Here is a 22,942-nt window from a genome sequence, read left to right as displayed (position 1 = left end):
GATAGAGAACATACTAGTTCCTGTCTAATTCCTTTAACCGCCTGGGATAGGTCCTATAGTTTCTAAGTTAATGATATTTCGAATTTTCAATGGATCATAACTCTGAAAGGAGGCATTTTTGGCCCATGTTTATTAGAACATTTTTCTTTCATTTCGTATAAGGAATCGCCTCCCAAAGTTTGTCGGTGGAGTTACCTACCACCCTGTATATATAGGTAGAATTTGAATTAAGGAAAATAGCAATAAAATTACTAATATCATGTATGAAATAGAGAGGAATAACATTATGTAAAATTACAAATAAAATAAAGAATCATAATGTAGCATTAGCGGATCATTACATCTATATGAGACAAGAACTCAAAATTTAATGCGGAATCTAAACTACTGAAGCTGCCACTGGGAATTCTAAAATACCTGTTTCAGCTGTTGCAATTACTTCAAATGAAACTTCTCAAATTTCCAATTAAAATTATTTTTCGTTGTTATGTGAAACTATATATGTGTTTGTTCGTACTATATATATGTCAGTATGTAAATTCTATCTATCATATACATTCCGTTTTTTCATCCTAAAGTCGTAAAATCTTATTTGAATTCTCTAAAAATCTGGCAACTCTAATGTAAACACTGTATAATCCAGACATTGCGAAAAATTTACTAAAGGTAAGGTAGTTGATAATCTCTGTAATCTATGACTTATTAACGAAGAGCGGAAAGTGCTGAAATTGCACAGATTTCCACGCGACGTTGCCAGCAACAGGATTCAGGAAATTGTGTGAAATTTTGCACTAAAATAAAATGTATAAACGCCATTCTTTTGTAAGATGTACTTGTATTACATTCTAATGTTTACAAAGCTATATATATATATATATATATATATATATATATATATATATATATATATATATATATATATATATATATATATATATATATATATTAACAAAACATTCCACATTTACAGCTTGAATTCTTGGAATTTAAATCCTATAGCTTTTAAAAATGTCATACTGCCTTCTCATGGTTTATGTGTGAATTCCTAAACTCAGCCGAACTCGTTTCTTTGACTTCTGCTGGTTTTTCTATCTTTGAATTCCTTCAACTATCGACGGCATTTTCATGGCAGTTTTCATCTTGAAAGTCTCACTAATGATTCTCCAGTTTATTGCTTTTTGTTTATATTACCCTTCACACTAAAATTTGCTATTAATTCTGGATCCCGATTAGCTCGTTGTGATTCTCGTTCCTCATTGGCTTGTTATATTATTGTCTTATTATATTCGCAACCAGCACACTGACCACTCATTCGTGTAACAATTTATATGATAATAATATATAACAAAATCTTTCTCACAGCGTCTAAGAACAGTAACTAAATTGCAAGTGCAAGTAGAAGGATCATTTATACAAAGGTGAAAGGACAGTTACTAAGCTAAGATATGCAGTAGACACACCTAAATTTTGTAAACAAATGCTTGTTTGTGATTGGTCAAAACTGCAAAATGTAAACAGATACTTATCTCTGATTGGTTGAACGCTTGTATATGATATTTAAAGGGAACTTCTAGAAATATTTATATTTTTTGTAATTTTGTTTTATTTTATGTAAGATTGTTTTCCTTACAGTTTTCCAATAACTATTTTCTTACAGTTTTAATCTTACAGTTAGACTAGATACAGAAAATTATTGACTGGGACACGTTCATCTGTTCCCCTCTCTAACGACCCCTGTGCACACATATGATAGCCATAACTGAAAATGCTATTGTCATCCATTATTATATATATATATATATATATATATATATATATATATATATATATATATATATATATATATATATATATATTACCTAAAACGACTTGCATTTTGGTGACTGTTTTTATTAGTCGGAATTCTTTTGGTATTTGATGGCAACGTTGCATTACATTCTTTTCCGTAATTTCCAATTTTGTTGTCTGCTCATTTAGGCTTTACCTGTGTCAACAGATAATTGAGTGAAAGTTTGCGCAATTTCAGCGCACTCGTATAACCAATGGGGAAAACATTATATCTGTAATTTAATGTATGATATATATATATATATATATGCCCTTTAGGCTGAATGTGCCCTATTATTTATGAGTTGGAATGGTTATGAAAGGATTAGAGGAAGAACTTGGAGATAACCTACGGACACGATGTTGTCCACTACTAGTTCACATAGTCTGAGATCGAACCAAGAACTCCTCGCATTCCATTTATTCATTAGAATTTACATACATATTTTAATGGCAAATAAGGGAGTTTCATGCAATCAAATCACAAACATTTCACAATTTCACGATATACACGTTATAATGTAATTAGCTTTCTGGAGAATAAATTATGCGTACCTCCCTATAAACTACGTTCGTTGCTCATACCGCAACAATAACAAAACAACTACAAATAAAGTCAACTTTTATTATTTTTTAGGGTGACGCTAAGCATTACTATTGTGCAATTATTATTTATTAGGTAATTCAAATGATAGTTTTACGTTCATCCTATTTTGAAAATCACTCTTGGTAATTACAACTAGTTTTATCTAAAATAACAAGAAAATATAAAGATTAACTCCGTAGAATATATAGTATTATACTAAATAAATAAGAACTGAAATCAGCCTGCCATGCTGGGGAGATAATTTCAACTAAACCTCAGATTATAGCCGATACTTTGTATCCTCTTCTCTCCGTCCTCCCCCCCTTCTGGTAGTTCCTCAACTTGAAATTTGCACTATTATTTCTTCCAAAACCACTCAGAGATATTCTAAGAAAGTGTGCATGAAGTACATTTTTTTAATGTCATGGTGCAATAAAATTCAAAGCTCGATAAAAATTTTTTCTTTAAACAAATGACTACAAAAAAGTTTAATTTTAATTACTGAAAAACATTATTACGTGTCAAGTGCAACATGTTGGCAACACTGTTTAGCTGCCCAAGATCCAATTGAGCCAAGCTCATCTCGTTGTTGGTTGATGGCTGGAGTAGCCCTGCGTTCCCCATCGCTCCAGGCAATAGCTATGGAAGTGAAAGACCAGTTGAGAGGACAAATTGCTGTGGTGTGGATAGAGGGCCGCTTTCAAAAACGAGTTGAGTACAAGCTGTGGTGGGAGGAACGCTCGTAATGTAACCGGCAATTTGCAAGAAATGATGTTTCTCCATGTAACGTGCCAAGGGAACCAATAATGCTGGTGCTAAGGGTGAGAAAGCTTCTATAAAGCCCTCACCCCTTTTACTGTTTTTTTCGTTTGATGAAATTAAAAATAAGTTCTAAATCATAATATAATTACTAGTGGCATATGCTAAAGAAAGAAAGTGCTGTTTGCAATGCAAAACTGTAATTCTGGGGGGTGATCATTTTCATTCTATCTTTAAATTATCTTTACGTGTTTTGATTTTATAAGCATAGTTAACGGGAAATAAATACCGCATTACAGTTCTATTTCGTGATTCGATTGGCTTATTTGAATAATTGATCCTTCATGTAATATTCATATAAAAGACTACAAATATTATCAGGCTGTAGTTTAAACCACAATATCTCAAACAAGTATCTTACTCAGATTTCTTATATCATTGAGGTTTCATTGGCTAAATATGAACTAATCATTAAAGGATAAATTTGAAGTACAACAAACACCCTTAAAGAATTTCTGAAACATGCTAACTTATTCACTATTGATTAGCGAATGTAGCTTATTGATTAAGCGTTGCTGACTCCAAATTGATAGGTTCTGGACTTGAATTCGATGTCCGCCCATTCTGAAGATTGAGATTTTCCAGTTTTACAATGCGAATCCTGGAATGGTACGTTAATTATTGTTTACAGACTATGATTAATTACAAGATAAATTGATCTGTAGCATTAATTCATATTCAGAACTTCGGAAGGAAGGAGGAGAGAGTATCCGATATAAATAAATGTTCCTGTTTTACGTTAATACATTATTATATTTTGATTGAAATATATATATATATATATATATATATATATATATATATATACACGTATATATGTCAAACCAAGGGAGGGGATAGTTGTTCAATTGAAGTTCCAAACGACGCCTCTGACATTGACCCTAGTGTATCAGGAAATTCGTTAAAAGAACTACAGTAAATGATTCTTTTTTAAAGTTATTAAATTACGATATTAGAACTAGGGCTGCCACCCAACCCGAGTTAAACGGGACATATCGCATTGTAAGAAAATTTTCAAAGTCCCACATTATGTCTAAGAGGGACGCATTTTATGTAGCGGGACGCCAAATTATAAAATAAAAATACTCACTAAAATATGCGAGTGACATGGATAACTTTCGAATCACGATGTGTACCAATGACTACCGAGATATCTATATGGTTATCGCTAAAATTAAACCACCAGCAAAAAGAAGTTATCTTGATTAGTACTGGTTCAATGGTCCATAACTTCTATTCAGTTACTACCAACAAGCTGACTCTAAAAAATTTATGTTCCCTGTGTAGTTTTGTTTAATTTTTTATTGCATGTACAGTCATTGCCAAAAATCTGCACACAGTATTGACTTTTCAATATTTTCCAATTGAAAGACACTGTTTTTATACAAAACCCTGTTTATTGAAAAAAATCGTTATGCAGAAAACACATAAATAGCGAACAGGCAACTAAGCTTTGTTCGGTGATGCATCCCTTCAACGACATCGGGTGGTATTTGTAAGAACGCTTATCAGTAATTTTCTGTTTATTACCACGAACAGTTGTGAATGTGTGTTATTTAATCATGTCTTATTCGTGTAAAGCTGGATGCGAATATTCGTCCTACTGCTTCAACTTGAGTGAATTAGTAAATTAGTGTGATGTAAGTAAACCGACTATAAAATGAGGAAGTAAAACTGTGAAGTAAGAACAGATCATGTGCTCAAGTGGTTATTTTGAGAGAAGTGAATATTATCTGCGGAAAATCGCACAGTGGTTGCAGATATCAGTCATGACAAAGGGGTCTGATTCTTGAAAGACAGTCATAAACTGGTGTAAATATTGCACAGAAACAAACTGGTCGTGCTGAAATTACAACTTCTCGAAGGGATAAGTTCATTAGAACTACAAGCAAACAAAGTAAAGCCTTTAACCACTCCGGAAGTAGGAACAGAACTACGGAAGAATCGTTTTCAATAAAATCAGATGGGACGATGGTCCGAAACCTACAGATTCATAGTCTTGAGGGTGGGATTGGAGTAACAAAACCACTTCTTTGATCAGAAAACATTACAAAATGTACTTTGAGTAAAAAATATGAAGACTAGTCCGATGAACAATGGAAGAGAGTACTATGGACCGATGAATTTAAATTTCAACATTTTGTATGTAACCTTTCCGAAAAGCACTTTCATTTTGCCTATGTAATACCTACAGTAAACCACAGAAAGGGTAGTGTTATTGAGTGGGTATGTTTTACAGGCAACCAATTTGGTGATTTAAAAGAAATCAACAAATAACAAAAACATACTGACGGTACTCTGCAGCTACCTCGTATCTCATAAATAAAACACTATTTTACAGAAGAACGAAAAGTTTGAAAAAGTTGGAGATTAGCTGAAAGTCAGCGACTTTTAACTAATTTCCAATTTTTTCAAACTTTTTCTGCTCCTTTAGAGTTTTTTTTTTTAAAGATACGAGGTAGCTGCATAGTACCGTCGATATATCGCAAGATTTAAGTAAGACAAGCTACTCCATTAGGAAGGCCAATTTTGTGCCTAACTTTGTGTTACAACAGGATAACAACCCCATAGATTCTTCTAAGTTCCGCAAATCAATGAACAGATTTATTTAATCACAAAATGGAATAGTTGCCACAGTCTGATGATTTGTCACCCATCAAGCTATTGTGGGGTGGACTTTACATGATAGTCGGTGAACACATGCCAACGAGTACTGAATATCCATAAAAGACTCTTCAAATTACTGTTGTAGACGAAAGAAAGTTGGATAAATGTATCAAACAAAGGCTTGGAATTTGTAAATTATCAAGACAAAGAATCGGTGCTTCGATGAACGCAAACTTCCGCAATAGATGTATCTCAATGGAGAAATAGAATAGTGTATTTTCATTTCGTTATGTGAGCAATGACAATTATTTTGCGAAATAGGTCCAATAAACAGTGGTTTGTATGGATACAGTATATTTTGTCTGAAACATTATGAAAAATCAGCAGTGTGTCAGACGTCTGACAGTGACTATACATATATATACTTCGTATCATATACTTCGTATCATAGAGTGGCATATACATCTTGTTACGGCGCTGTATGGTAAGTATGATGATACTATCTTTCTAGACATTTCTATCGTGTGAAATAGGAAGAATGAAGGTTACAATGAAGCCTTGAAATGTGAACAGAAAATTTAAAGAAGGATCGGAATAGCTAAGGAAATGAGCAAGCAGTCTTTTGTTTAAATGCAATGACCGCTTCTATTAATGAATTGGCGGCAGAAAAGTATAACATGGAAATTATAAAACTCGTTAATAGATACGATAAATGTTTAAATGTAGGAGATGATTATGTAGAGAAGTAAGGGAAGCTTCAGTTATGTAACAGAATTGTTTTTCTCCAATAGTTATTGTATTTATCATTTTGTATAAATAAACGGTCTTTAATTTCTGGATGAACCTTGTGCATGCATATACTGTAACGTCTCATGATTTTGCTCCGAGTCTAAAGGACATCGTGATTATAATAATGAACAAAACAGTGGAATAAAGAAAGAGGGAGGAAACGGGAGAACCCACATATTTGATGTTTATTTACCACAAATCCCATTTGGCACGAGATGGGATCGAACTAGGGCCCTAAGCACCAGAGGTGATCGCTGTACGACTGAATCACTGCAACCCCAAACACTTCTTAAAGTTACTAGAATTAATTAAGTTTAATGATAATAATAATAATAATAATAATAATAATAATAATAATAATAATAATAATAATAATAATAATAATAATAATAATAATAATAAATAAGTTATTTCTTGCTAGCTACATTACGGTAAATTCTAATCTTTATATAGTGACATTCGGATGATGTTTCAGTTCAGATATGTTGGGAAAATTTTAGTGAGCTTCTGGTAACATTGCTGTTAATCTCGGTCTAAAATTTAAATTTCTAAAAATAGTGCAAACATTAATTTCTGAATTCTAGTGACAAGTGAGTTTAGTTTACAACGATAAAATTTCTCGTTGTACGATTCAACCAAATCACTTTATACTGGATTTTATCGCTATTCCACTGGAATCGAACACAAGATTCACACTTCAAAGACATGATCGCTCGAATAGATCAGTATTAAGAAAGCACTGTTCCTTTTCAACATGTCCTTATAGTGACTTTTTTTAGTTCCTCTTACAAGTAAAACTGTAAAACATTTACATGAGACATTTACAGCAAATATTGACTACTCTTTTAATTAATGTTTTTTTCTTTAATTTCTATCGTCCGTGAGAGGGAAAATAGAATAATTTCTAGAACACTTCTATATGTAAACAAATCCATTTAATTCCAGTAACAGAGTAATTTGAATCACCTGAAGAAGGAAAGGGGAAAAAATGTACTGTGAAACCTCTTTAAGCGAATATTGTAAACAAATTAATACAAGCATCAAATAGAAGTATCCATCCAAATGGAACCGTTCATTTGACTGTTTTACTTTATTTGCACAGCATCTGTTGTTTGTTTTTTTCATTGTGATTCTATTGGAAATGTGAATTTCCCATCTAGAGGATCAAAGTTATAAAGAGAAAGATAAAACAATGGAGGGTTCTCACAGAGCTAAATATTGTTATTTACCTTATAATTAAAGTTACTTTAATTCAATGTTAAATATTTTGGTACCAATAAAAGAAACATAATATTAATAAATAACAACGTGTGATGGAAAATGAAGAGCAATACACATAACTTTATTGACAATATCAAGTATACACCTGAATTTATTTTGGGAGTAGGGGGAAGGGTGGCTCAGTGGTAGAGCGCTTACATCTGTGCATGGGGCCACTGGTTCCATCTCCGGACAAGTAAGTTTTTTGGTGGAAAACATTGTGTCCGTGGATTTTCTCGGAGCACTCCCACTTTCTCATTCCAATAACTTTTCCATTACCATTCGCATGCATTCGTTAGCCTAAAGGCCATGACTGTGGGAAGTTAACCTGAAATATTTATCGTTTGCTAATAGGCTTGGTAGACAAAAGATTTATAAATAAAAAGTAAAGTATATATATATGATTAAACGCAGTATTTTAATTGGACCGGGACTCACTCAAACACCATTTTGGAAAATAAGAGTCTTAAATGATTGGTTTCCAACTTCGTTTGCCTGGTGGCCTCCTTCGTGAGCCCCGCATTATCCTAGCCCCCTTTCTGAAGTCTTCCTTTTTCATGCCTTTCCTCCCCACTTTGCCAATTGGTCAGGCCACTTTTGCAATTTCAAGTGCAGCATTGAATTCTGAAATAATAATAATAATTCTGACCCATGTATATTTATACTATTGCACGGCAGTATTGTTATTTTTTACGAGCTTTGTTTAGTGGAGCAATAATTCTTACTAAACAGTTATTATTTTAGTAAGAATGATATTTAATTTATCACTACAAATGCTACTTAATCTATCACTACTTGGCTATAACATTCTTAATATTATGTATTTTAATTATGTCAGTAGTTTGTGCTCCCCTTGCTCGCTCAACACGCCCCACCTGCATTTCATGTTTTAAAGCCACTGTCATAGATATTCTGTATTTCATAGCAACTTGGATGGTGAGCCGTACGCATTTACTCCTCGGCAAATATTTTTCTCAACTAATTCACTGGTTAAAAAACTCTACCAAGGTAGAGATATTTTTTCAGTTATAGTAAGTTTTTTGTTTGTTTGTTTGTCATAAAGATAGTCAGTTACGATAATACACATCTGATACCTTCTATTATTCCACACACTGGAACTTGTAAAATCACGAGAAGTATATTCCCTGCAGTCTGTGGCATCTCGTGTAATATTCTTTCCTGTAGATGACACTACGAGGTTGGAGGTCTACAGCTGCCGCAAGGAAACACAATAAATAAATATGCTACAATCAAAATAAGTCGAAAACAAGTGACATGACATAACTATTTATTGTTAGTTTTTATGTTTATCCCTGTTTTTCTTTTGAAAGAGTCACACAGTTCAGTACTAACTCTCAGTGTTCGTAGTTTGAGGGAAATTTCCCTAATCTACGGTAATTTCGTGGTTAATTTAACAAAAGGGATTTTTTTGATAAAACAAAAATCCAGGGAAATTCTCGCGCTGACTTAGTGGCCAATATAAATGCTTAAATCTTTGTTTGCTCGGCAGGAATAAACCAATACAGTAGCAGTAGTTTTTGTGGGGGGAGGGATTCAAAGTAGCATAGTTTGCACCCATTGTTGGTTGAATGTATTTATGTGTATTCTTTTAAGAAAAATGAAGGAAAAGTAAAAAAAGAAGCAAGAAGCAAAACTAAATTAATCTTATCATATAACTTTTGTCATTCAACAAACTAGGGAAAATTAGCTTTAAAAAAAGGGGGAAAATTTGTGACATTCGAGGGAAATTTTCATAAGGAAACCTATGAACACTGGTAACTGTGCGGTGGTGGTTTCAAACTGGAATGGTGTTTGCCTTTATAGTAAGAATAATTCGTATTTAATTAAGCTTTAGAAGTACACAGGTATATATTATGTGTGTGTGTTAGAAAATTGAACTTTCTCTGTTACGAAACAACATTCTTTTTAACTAATTAATATATTCTTTTTATGAAATATAAAAACACCGAATAAACCCCAGGCGCCAAGTGCGTTACTGTTTGGGCTTTGTGTCACTTTTAGTAGTATGCCTGTCATCGTTAAAATTAGTCTTTCAGTTTAACGTCCCATGATTATGCCCGTTACGCTAAGGATGACGGATGATTAAGGCAAGTAAATGATGATGGAAAAATTGGTGCAATTAAAACGTGGAAGGAAACGGGAGTACCCCCGAGGAAACCCCCACGGACACAATGTTGTAAACCACGAACTTACTTGACTTGGGATCGAAATAGGGACCCTGTACATCAGAAGTAAGCACTCTTGAGTCACCATGCCACCCACCTGTCATCATTAGAGGAAGATAAAAACAAATATAGTTTGTTACTTAATAGCAGGGCCGGCCTTAGATGGTGCGGGGCCCGATTGGGAATACTTTGCGGGGCCCCAGGTTTACAACTAACTTGCACAAAAATCTATAGAACGAATATATATATATATATATATATATATATATATGTATTGCGCTCTCCCTGCTGCTCTAGTGGTCATACCTATTTCCCTCTACTACGTTTTCACATCTGCAAAATGTTCTGGTGAAAACGCTCATTCATTGCTTGTAGCAGCTAATTTTTCGGAGAAATATAACATATTGAAATGCAGTGAATGATTTTAAAATACATATTTCACCCTTGTCCCTCGCAATTTTTCAAGAAGGTTTTGTGCCAGTATTTCATAGTTTTCTTCTGTTACAAGTAAACATATCGATGTCGAAAGCTAATTTCTTGACCAAACTTGTCGGCAAAGTGTGGAATATCAAGAAACGAGCGTAAGCAAAATTTAAAGTGCTTTCGTCCATAAAGACGGCCGCAGTAGCCAAAATCCTGATTGATTAGAATAAGCCATTACAATGTGTTTCAAGTTTGAAAAATTCGTTTCATTTGTATGGCGGGTTAACAGGATATAAAAAAAATATTAACCGACACCAGGAAGAAGTAGACACCGTGTGCGTGGGTTTTCTCGGGGTTCTCCCGTTTCCTCCCACTTTCTTCATTCCACCATTTCATTCATTATTCATCATCACCGTCTCCTTTAGCCTAACCGGCATAACCGTGGGACGTAAAACTCAAAGATTTCATTTCATTTCATTTTCAGGAGGAAGTAGACATCTATTTGAGGGTATGCTTATCATGACCGCCATTTTGAAGTCGGCCATCTTGTATCTCGCTCGATTTTTTGTTTAATAGGAAGAGGATCATGTAATATATCAAATTGGGTTAGAATTCTACAAGAAATACAATGGTGAAGCCTATGTTTCCATAAGTTTATATTTGTAAGAGATAATGAAATGCACATTGATATGAGTTCGTTGGTTCAAAGATTTGTTAACAGCTGAATATTTCTGAAAAGAATTCAAGAAAACCTAATGTACGCTAGTGAGAACCAGCTTGAAATCGTTATCGACTTTAGACAAAATGAAATGTTGATGAGATTATCACAAACCTTAAGGAACTAATGGAAGATGGATGACATATTTTCAATTGGATTATTTGAGTTAGAAGAAAAACCTTCATAAGCAACCACCTACTCGGTACGCACTAGTATACATTTAGTTTTCTTGACTTTATTTTTTTTTTATTCATTCACGGGATTTTTTGCAGTATTTTTTTAATTCATCCACGACATTTTTCGCAGGAAAGGACAGAGTTTGTTATTTTTCAGAGAAAGGGTATGCAAAGAAATCGCACTGAGGCTGATTCATTTGATATCATCTCGGTACTCATGATATAATCAGTATCACATGATACTAATCAGTATCGGTAGTACAAGAAAGCCAGGAGTTGTTCAAATAAAAAAGGGGTGTGCGCCCAGAATTATGATATGCATTTTTACACAAATTCATAAAAACAATATTTTTAACCCGAGGTGTGTGTAAGGAAATTTGGGGGAGTATTACGGGTGTTGGGGTGTGCAGAATACTCCCTGGACATAATTTCGATCTTTACAACAGAAGTTGTAAACAGTGCATGATTTAGGTTTGATGGGGCCCCAAGCTATTGAAGTTAATGGGGCCCTTACTATTATTTCTAGCTTTGTTTTCCAGCGACAAGATGTCGCCAGTTTTTTTTTTAATATACGCTATATGGTAATTTATGAACCTAATAGATATCTAAGTACGTTTACACATAAATATTTCGTTAACTTAACTTACTGTCTTGAAGATATTACAGAAAAACAGTAAAATTAGCGGTAGTTTAATTTCGTCCCAATGAAGCCCCTTACCGATCTTCTCTGTTTCCTTTTGCGCCAACTATGATCAACCCTCCACTTCATGTTTCTATAGTGGAGGCCGCATCATTTCTAATTTCAAGTTGTTTCTATTCAGTTTGTTAAGGGATCCAGTGTAGGTAAATACAGACTGAATACCATCCAGGGTTGGTAAGTACTGTCTGAAGCTCAACTCCGTTCCCAGCAAATCGTGTGAGCTTTTTCTAGGTCAGGTTACTAGAGTAACTCAAAATTGAATGCAACCCTCGAAGATTACACAAGATGTAATACGACTCAAATTCACTACAAATAGAGGCAAATATAGAAGGTAGAAACTTGGGGGCGGCAACCAGAACCCAGATTATGATAAGTCTATCGTTTACTATAAACTTTCAAACATAGATAAGTTGTAACGATATTTTCTTATTTTTGTTACATTACCCAGTTCGATATACAATGCATATGATATTAGGTTAAATGAAGTCACACAACACTATCAAACACTTGTAGTTTTATATCTATATATTCCGCAAGAAAATATCAATTGCAATACACTGAAATAATACACCTCAATTTTATGCAATGTCAACTTTTTAATAACTATCTTCTCACAAGTAAACCTTACGTTTGGGTGAATCGAGTTGCTGACTGAGACACATATGAGAAAGTAGTACTAAATGTGGTCAGTATTTCAGTGAAGTTTTAGGTGCGAAGCTCCAGGGGTTTAGGAGATACAGCTACCAGAACATCACATGGAAGTACAGAATAGTCTTCATACAGTTGGAGGTAAAAGGTCTGTAAGTCCTCTTGTAACGCCAAAAGGTGAATAACAAATATATGGGTACATATTAGGATTAGGAGGAAGCCATATAGTAAGGGTATACCTGACGGCGGCCATCTTGAAATCCGCCATTTTGAATTAAGGTTAAGTTTTTAAAATAGGAATAGGGTCATGTGATACATGATTTAAGGCGCAAATTTAATCAGAAGAACAATGGTGACGTTAATTTTGATTTACGCGCAGTTGGTAAAATGTTACAGGGAAATTAAATATTGTTGCAGCATATGTATTAGTCCGTTACCGCACATTGTAAATTTTGTGTTAATGATAATAATTAAATAAAAAGCAGGTGGATAAATATTAGGTCTATGGTAAGAGTTGCCTTGATGGCGGTCATGTTCAAATCCGCCATTTTGAATCAGACAAAAGTTTTAAACAAAACGCATAACATTGACACCTTATTAATAGCAAATTTTACCATAACCATTTTTGCTTTATCATTAACCAGCACAAAATTAAATGGATCGCTCCTTACGACTACTGCTTTGACGGAATTGTTCACGACAGATGTGTCATGTGTAACTCGATTGCCTTTGTCAGGTGTGCTCACTGTGAGCAGAGCATTTGTGCAAGTCATGCACTCTTTTCTGAACTACATATTGATTGTACTAATTGAGGACTTTTCTGGAAGAAAGACTCAAGTTCAATTATGACTGAATTCCTCTTTGGTCATTTTTCCTTAAATTAGCAACTTGTTTATGCGATAACAAATGCTGGTAAATGATAAAGCAAAAATGGTTATACCGTTGGATTTATGGTAAAATTTGCTATTAATAAGGTGTCAATGTTATGCGTTTTGTTTAAAACTTTTGTCTGATTCAAAATGGCGGATTTAAACATGGCCGCCATCAAGGCAACTCTTACCATAGACCTAATACTTATTCACCTGCTTTTTATTTAATTATTATCATTAACACAAAATTTACAATGTGGGGTAACGGACTAATACATATGCTGCAACAATATTTAATTTCCCTGTAACTTTTTACCAATTGCGCGTAATTCAAAATTAACGTCACCATTGTTCTTCTGATTAAATTTGCGCCTTAAATCATATATCACATGACCCTATTCCTATTTTAAAAACTTAACCTTAATTCAAAATGGCGGATTTCAAGATGGCCGCTGTCAGGTATACCCTTACTATATGACTTCCCCCTAGTCCTAATATGTACCCATATATTTGTTATTCACCTTTTGTCGTTACAAGAGGTCTTACAGGGCTTTTACCTCCAACTGTATGAAGACTATTCTGTACTTCCATGTGATGTTCTGGTAGCTGTATCTCCGAAACCCCTTGAGCTTCGCACCTAAAACTTCACTGAAATACTGACCACATTTAGTACTACTTTCTCATATGTGTCTCAGTCAGCAACTCGATTCACCCAAACGTAAGGTTTACTTGTCAGTTACCTAATCAACAGGAACAGGTTGTCATAGCAACCCCAAAACAGTAAATCTGTTATTACAGTAACAGCGGTTAAAAATCATACAACATCAACATATTGTTCTACATATATTTATCTTCTTCGTAATCACAGCCTGAGCACTTTTAAATAGAGCCTTTTGCCCAAAATAGTTCAAAGCAGAATGGAAGTAACTTACAAATGTACAATATCGTTGTAAAGTAATAGCCTCAATTATTTTTGTCACTCAAAAAACTGGGAGTTTAGGCCAATCCGGCCCCGGCTAGATCTGCCTCTAGCTGGAAATCATCAAAATGTCGTTGAAAATCATAACTGCTTGCAATAAAATTATTATAAGACTTATAAATGTACGTAGCTTCTTTTTACTGCGACGTGAGAAGATGTTGGTACCTTGCCTTGCTATGTAGTAATTACCTAAGTAGTGCCGATAGCTTAATGCATTCAGACTGCTGCATACTAACTTACACAAGGTAAATTCACTTGGGTAGTTCTGGACGTAACAGTAATTAAATACTGTCAACATATACAAACGAACGATCATATACCTAGAACGAATGGATCAAATCACTATGATCACTATGATTCATGCTCATATTCTTTTCTTTAGTGATCCATTATTGGCACTATGTAAATCAGTGCCAAGGCTAGCAATTCTGAGTTTTATGAAAATTCTTATCACACTTACGTACAGTCGCGATATAAAAAGTATTACCGCTTAGGGCTGTAATTCCAATATATTTTACTATTATTTCGCCAGCTTGTCGTTCCATGTCTTCTTCTTATGCATCCACTGTTACCAGACTCAATTTCTTGTCGAATTCCAAAGAGTACGCGAAAGAATAGCACTAGAGTTCTATCCGTATACAAGTATATAAGATACCGCATCACTTATACTGTGGAGACTTATTAAAGTAGCTAATTGTAATGGCTGGGAAACGGGGTCCCCGTTACAAGCGGGGCTCTGAAACACGACCTCCACTACAAGTGGAGTTGGGAAACAGGGGCCCTATTAAAAAAGAGCTGGGAAGCGAGGGCCCCATTGTAAACGAGGTTGGGGGCAACAGAGGTCCCATTACAAGCGAGTTTTGAAACAGTGCCCCAATTCTTGCTTCATAGGAGCCTAATACATAACAGTACAGAACACCGTTGTTGTATGTGCGTTTTGTCTTATTTGCTTTATCTTATTATTTGAAAGTGATATTACAGCCAGTATTTTTAAAAATTTTTGGGGGCCCCCAAGAGAGTGGGGTCCTAAGCTAGCTTGTAGCGTATACGTAAATCCGGCACTGGTTGTAAACGTAAAGAAAAATAAAGAAAGAAAGAAACTACATTAAAATTAAGAAACTGCAGTATTAAATTCAGAAAATATTTACTTATGCCCGAAAATTTAATACAAACTATTCATTTACTTGTTAGGGAGAGGCCATACATTTCCTTGTGGAGTCCATAGATATACCTGTATTGCAATATGTTGTTTCGTGTACTTAACAACCGAGAGGAGCAGGGCCATTTTAACGGTAATATAGCCACTTGGTCTGAGGCCCCCGAAGCATTGGGGGCGTCGCTAGCAGAATGGCATGTATTAATTACATGAATGAGTAAAATTTAATCATAGGGATCACAACACAGTTGTTTGCTCTGGGGCCTAATATGCTGTTAAAACATCATTGGAGAGTAGATTAGACTGGACAGTAGAGTTGAGTTGATTTTAGTTTAGCGTCCCTTTTAAAACGAAATATATATATAAACACTTCGCTTTAGCCCTGATTCGTTTTACATATCTTTAAATCACTATGTATTTATAATAAATATACCAACTATTAATCACTAACCATAAATACGAATTGCGTCCAGATATCGTCGATTTATTCTTCTGTTTTTATACGTACATTAAATATCAACAGCAACCATAGCTTTTTGTACATATCTTCCAATTTCGTGCGTATCCCTCAGTAATGAGCTTTCCCATAGCAACTAATAGTCTCGACCATAACAACATGTTCTATCAATAATAAACTAATAATCTTACTCATGACAACATGTCCTGTCAATAACAGCGTTCTTTCTTTTAATTAATATCTAAGCTATATGCTTAATTATTGCGCCTCTGATCAATGTTGATAATATAGGTACAGATTAATTATAATAGGGATATATCGCTGTAAATGTCGCCCAGAACGGGAATTCCGTAACAGTGTTACAGTGAAGGAAAGAACCCTGTATATTTTCAAAACACTCACTTTTTGAATAGCCCTCGTACTAATTATTATTACATCAATCCTCGTATTAATTATTATTATTACATCAATATAAATATTTTTCTTTTCTCTTCTTTCTCCATATATATATATATATATATATCAATTCATTTATAACAACATTTTTCTTTTATTACTAATCACATATCATAAAACGTCGATTCACTACAAATATCATTTATGGGTCTATTCAAAATTATAACTAATTGATGACTCACGCAGAGTTACTAGTTAATTGTTCCTCTTTTACATTGAGCGATAACATCCATATACAAACAACATTATTTATAATTAAGATCGTCACCTTATCAAAACAACAACAAGATCAGAAGGCAATAATTACGTTTAAAAGCTTCAATTTAAAATCAATGTCATGGATTTCAAGTTAACATAATTAAATCTCTTTTGAACATGTAAAGTAAAATAAAGGTAAACATAACACTCAAAGTTAATACAAAGATAAAATAAATTAATCACATCATAACATGTTGCTCAAATATAAAGTCCAAATGAAGTATTCATAACACAACTCATAACATCTGAGAGAATAAATTAAGAATTGTTATCCAAGTTTAATTTAGTTAACAGCGGGTTTTAGTTTAAATTATGATTAATAAACGAGTCAATTAAAGTACATTGAACACCACAATCTTGGTTATTTTCTCTTGATCCATTTCCTGTTTCATTTATTACTTCGGTCCTATTCCGACAGTTCCTGCCATCTCGAGATCTCCAATTGAATCTATTTTGAGTCACACTGGTATGCATCACATTGTTACTGTAATTGCGTTTTCCACGAAAGTTTCTCCCGTTCGTCCAACTGTTCCTCGGATTACCATAATTCGTTCCATTTCTACCGCTAGAATTGAATCTTCCATTAGCTCCAGTTCCAGTACGTATAACAGATCTTTCACTAATTCCAATGCCAGTATTGTCACGTGACCTCTCATCGCTGCGAAGATTTTCGATATTTTCATTAGTTATATTCAGGTTTCTGACAGGAATTGGATTGGGTGGATTACGATTACTTCCGCTAGGGTTCGGGAATTGATTCTCGAAGTTCTGAACTAAAATTATCAGATGATTGAAGTTTACGCATTGAGCAGACAACAGAATCTGTTGTAATTTATACGGCAATAAAATGCGTACGGAAGCGATTATTCTGGATTCGGGCTGAAACGGATTGACGAGTTTAAGTTCATTATATGCATTGATTGTAAAATCCGTAAGAGATTTATCGACCCGAGGTGAATAGTGTCGAATTCGCACCATCGCATCACGGTTAGCTAACAAGAAATCATTTTCGTAATTAGCCAACAAGGCCCGTTTAAATTCTTCGTAGGATTTTATATGATCGCGAATAGCTTTAAACCACAAGGAACAAGGAGGAAGTAACAGATGTGGTAACAACTTCATAAATTTAGATTGATCTACACCCATAATTTCACACTCTGCTTCAAATTTTTCTAAAAACGAGCTTGCGGTTTCGTCACACTTACCGCTGAATTTAGTCATGGCCTTAATTTCACTGACCTTAACATTTATTTTGCTATAGTTATGTTTTTGTTGGCGTTGATAATGGTCTGGAACCCTTTCGCACTTATTTATCTCCTTTCTCCTTTTGCGATCTGGACTTTGGAATCGCCTTCTGTGGTTTTCCACAACTAAACCATCATCAGTAGAACTCTTAGAAGAAGATATCCCGTCAGTTTCTATTAATGGAATTCTCGGGCAGTGATGCAATGCTTCCTGTTGAAGATGCAATGTTTCCTGTTGATGATGCAATGTTTCCTGTTGATTGGGAGTACCCAAAGCCTCCTTATACATAGGATTATTGTAGTCACATTCCCTCTCTTGTAACGATCTGATTTCCTCTTGTATGTTGGATATCAGTATGCTATGTGAATTGACCTGGGCAGTAATATTCGCTATCTGACTTTTTTGTTGGGCTGTCGTCGATTCCACGGCTTCAACGGCTTTCTTTATCGACTCTGTTTCTAGAGCTAGTTGATCCTGTCTATCTTGCCATTTGTTACTAAATTGTTGAAACCTAGTATCAACTTCTCGCGTCATATCATTTGTAATTTTGATGGTAACTTCATCAGCTAATACTTGCAAATTTTCTTTCAAATTGTATTGCAAGCGATCAAAATTTTCTTGCACACCTTGTACTTTATCTGCAAGAGATTTATGCTGCGCTAGTATCTGTTCTAGCTTTTCATCGTACAATTTTTGTTGTTGGTCAAATTTAGTTTGTTGCTGATCAAATTTCTGTTCTAGCTTTTCATCGTACAATTTTTGTTGTTGATCAAATTTCTGTTCTAGCTTTTCATCGTACAATTTTTGTTGTTGATCAAATTTCTGTTCTAGCTTTTCATCTAGTAGTCGACTAAACACATCAATAAGATTAGAATAGGAATGTTCAGACAGAGTTACGGCATTTCCAGATATGGTTTCATTTGAAATACTGGATACTTCTTCAATCTCGGAATCCTGCATATTAGCAATTCTTTGTATTCTCTTCCCACTTCTCAAAATAGTGAAACTCATAAAAAGGTATATATACGTATGCACATAAACTCAGTTCTTACTATTCTTCGGAACTAAATAGTATAGTATATGTAGCGTTCCCATCCGCTATCAGGACAAGAGCCGATGTTAAAAGGACAACATTCATGGATACCAAAGCTCATGCAATGTTGACCAATCAACACTACCCAAGTCCGACCTCAGAGGGATCTACGAAGAAGAACGCAATTCCGAGTCATACGGCAGGTACAGATGGATAATTCAGCATAATCAACAATAAGTAAATGTAAATACCAATTACCAGTCATAAATATATGTAAATATATATATAAATAAATAATAACAACAACAACAATTCAAGTGTATATAATTTATTATAATAATATACAATATTATTTCGGGTAAAAAATATGTTGACCAACAAACAATTCTTTATTCCTTCGACGTCTGTTCGTAATATAGATTCAACGATAATATTCAGTCATTGATCATATTATAGTTCAACTCTTATCGGAATAATAAGCCTATCCAGGAACAATAACAATTTAATCTCAATATGAATTTCGTAAATAATATTTATAATTCCTTTTTCTTTTTATCAATTTCAATTTACTTGACCAGAGTAGAGAGAATAAATTCCTTAAATCGAATTTCAGAATCTTAAATCAAAGTTCTCAGGAGAAAAAAAAAACAATCTAGAAAAACGATCAAGAAAAATCCTTTTTGGGGGGGGGGAAATCTCCAATATCGAGAGATCCGTTAGGTTTATGTTGAAAACAACAATAATAATTAAATTAACAAGTATGTCAAAATCTTTCATCAAATTTGGAGTGCCGTGCCTCACCGCACCGTTCGCCTACAATAGCAAGCAACAGGATAAATCACAAAAATTGCTCAAAACTATTTGGCTCAATTTCAATACTAATCGCATTAATATATGCTGAAAATAAAGCAGATTATAAACAATTACTATATGCTTCGGGTTTTAGCCCGCTTACCAAAAATACAATGCTGAATTATCAATCGAAATTCACGTAATTATTAACGCGGTCCAAAGAAATAATCTATTAATCGACTATTTTGGAATCAAAAATGACGACCCACAGACATAGAACACAAACAAAGGACAATCAACTATAATATATATATTAATGAACACTCACCTCTTATATTCTTTTTTTTTTTTTACCTTTCCTTGGTATTTACTACCTCGCTCTCAGTCTGCTTGTCGTCTGTTCTTTATCAAATTACAAGAATAAACGTGCTTAGGCAGTGATCGAAAAAGTAACTCAAAGACCAATGCTTAGGTCTGAAAACCGAAAACGTCCGAATGTAACTAGTTCTATCACTGATTCAGTCGGCTCTCTCTCGGACCACAAAAAATCGCGAGTCACTAAAGTAATCAGTGATACTACGAGACAAACCCAGGATAAGGTATAGTGTCTCTTACCAAACGACATTCACCACTACTCTCACCTCAATCTTCAACATTCTCATTCCCCCATTCAGCCAAACTAATTTCCATTCAAAGATCGAAAGTCACGCTCTGTTTCCAGATTCGCTAAAACCACTATGACCAAACTTAGGTCTGGTTTCAACAAATTGAAATGCTCTCCCTCGTTTTCCACATTATCATTCCACCAATCCGTCAGACAATTGAACCCAGAGAGTGGTCGTTGCTACGATTGCAGGGAATATTATTATATTGCAAGACTATGCGTTCCAACGTGCAATGGGGAGCAAACCTCTGTTCTCACTCGAAATATCCCACTTTATCATTCCACCAACAAAAGAAAAACCACCTCAGATTCTGGATATTACGAGTATTAATGCATGCATAATATGCTATTTTTAAGGCAACAGCCAAGAATAGATTTATTTAACTCACTAGCACATCTAATCTTCCTGCCGAAAGGAACCCACATAGAAATACACCATTTAACACTCTCGATAAAATACGATAGATTTTGGCGAGGAAAGAAATAGCGACTTATTGACCAAGACTTAGGTCAACTATACAGATTTCTACGTTACTAATTGAATTCATCAAATGCCCCTGCACACCTGAACACGAAACAAACTTGTCTGACTTAAAAGTATGGAAATATGAACAAATACAAATTTCACTCAATACTTCGAGCACCATTTAGACACTGGATAATCACAGAGCATAATCTAACCTCTTCAATTTTACTCAGACAGCACCAATGCACATGGTCAAACACCAACCTTCCGTTTGCAACTTTTCGTATCACTATTTTTCTTCCTTTCTTTTCAAGAAGAAAGAAAATCACGAAACACAACACAACTTGCACTTTTATTCTTGTATATTGAATCAACTCCTTCCAGATATAACTAATGCAAAAAATAGCAGACACTACAAACTAAGTCAAACGAACAAGACACGCGTCCCATATTCTAACATCGACGATAAATTATCCGCCTGCTAGGAGACTGCAGGAAAACGTCCTCCTTCCTTCCAAATTAATACGTCAGTTCGCAGCCGGAAAGGCTGCGAGCTCCCGCGAAGGACAGCGGCGCTACGATCGCGATAAGGCACGTCACCTACCGCGCAAGCGACCTTGAATTGACCAAACAGAAAAGGAATGTATTTCTCTCTCTCTCACTCACCACAATCGTAGATTCACATTATTATTTTTTTTTTAAAAAAAAAGAAGCAAACGAGGAAAGGTTACTAATTCTTGTTAGTTTTTACAAGTCAGAGAAAAGTTAATCATCGATATTACATAATTATAAACATTTTCTTTCTTCTTTTTTTACATAGTTTTTCCATTATTTCTTCGCCTCCAACTCATAGTAACGGGATCGTTACATATAGTCCCGGGTTCCGGCACCAGATAAAACGAAATATATATATAAACACTTCGCTTTAGCCCTGATTCGTTTTTACATATCTTTAAATCACTATGTATTTATAATAAATATACCAACTATTAATCACTAACCATAAATACGAATTGCGTCCAGATATCGTCGATTTATTCTTCTGTTTTTATACGTACATTAAATATCAACAGCAACCATAGCTTTTTGTACATATCTTCCAATTTCGTGCGTATCCCTCAGTAATGAGCTTTCCCATAGCAACTAATAGTCTCGACCATAACAACATGTTCTATCAATAATAAACTAATAATCTTACTCATGACAACATGTCCTGTCAATAACAGCGTTCTTTCTTTTAATTAATATCTAAGCTATATGCTTAATTATTGCGCCTCTGATCAATGTTGATAATATAGGTACAGATTAATTATAATAGGGATATATCGCTGTACTTTCAGCAGCGAGGCTATATGAGACGTGGACCTACTGATTAACGTGGAATCCGAACCACATGAGCTCCCACCGGGCATCGAACCCGGGTCTCCCACGCCAAAGGCGCGTACGCTAACCGCTTAGCCACGGAGGAGCTCTATACTGGACAGTAGAGTAGGCGGCACTAGCGCGGGGCCCCCTTAGGCGCGGGGCCCGATTGGAAGCAATCGGTCCAATCGGCTTAAGGCCGGCCCTGCTTAATAGTACTTTCTTTTTCATATACAATAAATAAATAAATAAATAAATAAATAAATAAATAAATAAATAATAAATAAATAAATAAATAAGCAATATATGTTCCATCAGAATAAAACTACCAATTACTATTTAAAAACGAACGATATACTTGTCAGTGGCTTAAAAATGAGTTTTTCTCGTTTTTCTCGAAAACTATGCATGAGAATTTAGTCTTAAAGCCAGTGGTGGATCTAAAAGGTAAAGACTGGGGGGCCAG

The sequence above is a fragment of the Thermobia domestica genome, chromosome 5 (assembly GCF_964235325.1).
Source record: "Thermobia domestica chromosome 5, izTheDome1.hap1.1, whole genome shotgun sequence".
In the NCBI taxonomy this organism is placed as follows: domain Eukaryota; kingdom Metazoa; phylum Arthropoda; class Insecta; order Zygentoma; family Lepismatidae; genus Thermobia; species Thermobia domestica.
The sequence above is the reverse complement of the archived record's forward strand: the minus strand, read 5'-3'. Positions refer to the sequence as shown.